The sequence below is a fragment of the Sinocyclocheilus grahami genome, unplaced genomic scaffold, assembly GCF_001515645.1.
Source record: "Sinocyclocheilus grahami isolate Dianchi unplaced genomic scaffold, SAMN03320097.WGS_v1.1 scaffold659.1, whole genome shotgun sequence".
Taxonomy (NCBI): Eukaryota; Metazoa; Chordata; class Actinopteri; order Cypriniformes; family Cyprinidae; genus Sinocyclocheilus; species Sinocyclocheilus grahami.
This window is the reverse complement of record NW_015505838.1, coordinates 260826-265202: the sequence shown is the minus strand read 5'-3', so window position 1 is coordinate 265202 and position 4377 is coordinate 260826.

Here is a 4377-nt window from a genome sequence, read left to right as displayed (position 1 = left end):
AGGGGAGCGATAAACGCTAAACAATACTCGAGATCAACACCGAAGGAAACAGACAAGGCAAGGCAAAACTAGGCTAAGGCTAAGGCTAAGGCTAGGGCTAAGGCTAAGGCCAACGCTAGGAAACGACTGAGGGCACTGTAGTGTAGCTATCGCTAGGGGAGCGATAAACACTAAAAAAATACTCGAGATCAACACCGAAGGAAACAGACAAGGCAAGGCAAAACTAGGCTAGGGCTAGGGCTAGGGCTAGGGCTAGGGCCAGGGCTAGGGCCAGGGCCAGGGCCAGGGCTAGGGCAAAACGACCTAGGGCTCTGTAGAGTAGCTATCGCTAGGAGAGTGATAATCGCTAGACAATACTCAGCAGAGGGAAGGGATCAGAGTGAGTGTTAAATAGTGAGGGAGTGATATGAAACAGCTGGGTGCAATCAGTGTGAACAGCTGTGTGCAATCCGTGCTGAGTGCAATCAGTGCAATGCATGATGGGAAATGTAGTCCGGGGTGATGTGCAACAGTGTGTAGTGCGAGAGTCAATGAAATTGGAAGTTCATGGACCGGATTCGTGACAATACTACACTTTATGGACAAAAGTACACCTGACCATTCCAACAGGGTCTTCAGTGACATCACATTCCACATACATAGACATTAATATGGAGTTGGTCCCCCCTTTGCAGCTATAACAGCTTCCACTCTTCTGGGAAGTCTTTCCACAAGATTGTGGAGTATTTATGTGGGAAATTTTGTCGATTCATCCAATAGAGCATTTGTAAAGTCAGGCACTGATGTTGGACAAGAAGGCCTGGCTCATGATCTCTGTTCCAGTTCATTTGAAAGGTGTTTGATGCAGTTGAGGTCAGGTCTCTGTGAGCCAGTCAAGTTCTTCCAAACCAAACTCATCCAACTCTGTATTTATGGACCTTGCTTTGTGCACTGGGGCACAGTCATGCTGGAATAAAAAAGGGCCTTCCCCAAACTGTTCCCACAAATTTCAGAGCATAGCATTACCCAAAATGTCTTGTGCTGAAGTATTAAGCTTTTCCTTCACTGGAAATAAGGGGCCTTATTTCCAACCCCTGAAAGACATTGAAAAGGTGGCATCCTATCACAGTACCATGCTTGAATTGCTGGCCATGCACATTTTAGAGTGGCCTTTTATTGTGGCCAGCCAAAGGCACACCTGTGCAATAATCATGCTGTCTAATCAGCATCTTGATATGCCACACCTCTGAGCACACACACACACACACACACACACACACACACAAAAGAAAAGAGGCATTAGTTTTTCATTTAAGCACTTTAAATCCTATCATTAAAGTTTTTATCATCATGACATAGAAGTTTTTATTTTTGCCAGGGCAGGAGCAGGAGAGTGTGTGTGTGTGGATTGTTCATGTGTCTTCTAATCTGGACATCACGTGTGTGCATCAGTGCATGTCGGTTTGCATGAGAAGAGACTACATGAGCAGTCCTGAACATCCTATTTCAGTTTAAATAAAAAAAGAGAGACTCTTTTATCATATTGGACTCCACAGTATAGGGTTTGAGTTGTGAGGTCAGCACTTTCATGCTCCCATACCCATCAAGGATCCTCATTAATGTGAATTATGAATGTGGTTAATTGATATAAGGCCATAACAACCATGAGGTGCCAGTAATAAATGTATCCCTACAATATGATGGAGTGTAAGAAAGGAACAATTAGAGTCTTTTGTGCAAATAGTAATTACACAGGATATGACTATGCATAGGGAAAATATTATGATTGCATTTTTTTTTTTTAAGCTTATTTTATATTTTGTGCTACTATCTACCCTAACAAAAAGTCATTGTCTAAGCCTTCTGCATTACATAACAGTCATCACATTCCCATGCTGTATCTAACTTTACTCACACACTTGCATCACAGAATTAAACAGATACAAAAATAATCAGTGATGTCATAATGTATGTAATCAAGTGTTTTGCTAGCTCTGCACTCCAAGGAATCCAACTCTGTTCTAATTGAGGACAAAAAGCCAGTGTTTTAAAATAACAGTCTTTTCAGTATTAAATAATTTTAAGATTCATTCCTTGCACTTGGTAAACATGATTTTGTACATGCTGTGAAAATTCCCCTGAACATAAGGGCCCCCCCCCCCCAATGTCAAATGATTGACATTTCTCTAATTCCTTGTAGTTAGCACATGATTAGAAGTGTCTGCATGGTCCATATGCATCCTGGTGATCATATAAAATACAATTGTTATCTGTAACTCATTAAACTGCGGCCGTGTCAGGGTGTTAGAAAAGCCTTGGCGTCCAGGGAAAGATTTACATGAATAAAGGGATTAGCATCCATGGAAGGCAGCTGAATTAAACATGTAATTTAATGCAGCTCTCTGGGCATTGCATCATTAATCTGCCCTCATTTTGGTGCAACCTTTCCACCACTAGAACAACCTCACAGTTTCAGCGAGCATCACCAATATGAATCAGTGCCTTGCCTGTTTTTCAGGAATTCTGTGACCATCGTAAACCTCAATGGAGCTCGGGCAGCTGAATGAAGCGTGAAAGACTTTCTCAACTGGAAGGAAATGTTCTATGTGCCGTTAGGCCCCATAATGCACACAGGAAAGCACAAAATCACAAAAGCAAAAATATTGGTTGCGAAAGCGCACGTTTTGGAATTTTCTCCCAGTTTTAACATCAGTTTATGGCATTAGATTTAATAAGGTTACATTTCAAAGCAAAGCTTTGACGTTTGTAGCATGTAGTTCAGTGTGCTTACCTTCCTACCCACATTCCTCTTGACCAAACAAATGTAAGATTAACAGCTTTTGGCATGAACTTGTCACAATTTAACATCAAAAGAAGACATTATTACATTCATATTGAGTCAGAATGCAGCTCTCTTCTATCCTGATTACTAAGGCTTTGCTAATGTCTAAATTTGGCATAGCAGAGTGCATTTCTAATTATCTGCTCAGAACTATTACTGCAGTCATGGCTAAAGTCCCTTTCTGATGGATCCACTAGACAGATTGGAACATTTAATTGCTGGTGTGACCCATTTTGTAAGTGCTGTGAAGCCCATTGGCTGGAAATAACTAAACCATTAGCTCTGAGAAGATATTTAAGTTAGCATTCAGGCAAAGTGTTTAATATGGCACCAACTATGAGCAATGTGGTGCGCTTTGGTCATGACAGATATTGTCTATTTCATGTGAGCAAAGTGCATATGTTATGTGGATACAGAAGGAAGACATGCAGGTGGACAGAAATGGTGTCCCACATTCATTGTATGTTCGATTTGATACAAACAGCTTTACTAAATCACCATTTTTATGAAATGGGTGTATTGTGCACTAGTAAGAAGTCATTTAGCTGAGTCACTGAGCCAAAGTGATTTATTGTACACTTAATAAGAAGGACAGTCTCCCTGGAGTAACGTGGGGTTAAGCGTCTTGCTCAAAAGTACAGTTCATGAGTGTACAGTTCATGAATTTCCCCTTGCAGGATTGAGCTTCCAATCATTCTAGATAAAGTAAGCCAGCCACCCCACTAAAACATTTTTTAAAACATAATTTCAAAATCCTATTGTGATTTGGTCCTAAATCATTTTTTACTCATGGATACTCTTATAATGAGAAGTCTTTCCAGAATTTCTCTAGCAACAGCATTCCCTTGAGACTAAACTGCCCACCAAAGTGTCTGTGGCTTCCAAATAAGGGCCTTTAATATGCAGTGTGCCGGGTCGAGATAATGACTCGCCACACACCTGTAATTGAGCAATTTGTCTTTTTCCCAGCCAATACAGTGCAATAATCTCTCTATATAGAACTGATTCAGTAAATGCCACGTGTCTCTTTGGATGCCGAATAAATGCATTTGCATTATAATGTGATGAGTACCTACAGAGCGGGTGTTGCAATATGCCACACTGCTCGTTGCCTGTGGTGATTCATTGCCAGAGTAACAAAATGCAACTGCTCAATGTGAATATGATCTTTATCCACCCATTTTCTTTGTTTTCTAGTTAAGAGGTTTGAGCCTTATTATTGATTAGGCAGATTCTTTTGCATGAAACTGAAGGTTTCAGTAAAGGAAAGTGTGATGAGTGTGGGCGGGGACGAGAGCCGTGGGAATGGAGCGAGGCCGGTGGAGTAAGTGATAACGGGCGTCACCTGCGCCACTCACCGGTCTCGAGTCCCACGGAGGAGCTCCGGAAGGATAAAAGGAGGAGTGACGACAGTGCAAGACGAGAGAGGACCAGGACTGGACTTTATTTTGTGTTTTGGTTCTGTTTGTGCGCGGCAGTCGTCCGCGAGGGGCTGTCGCGCTATTTTGTGTTTATTTTATTATTAAAGTTTAGTTTGAATGTTCGCCGGTTCCCGC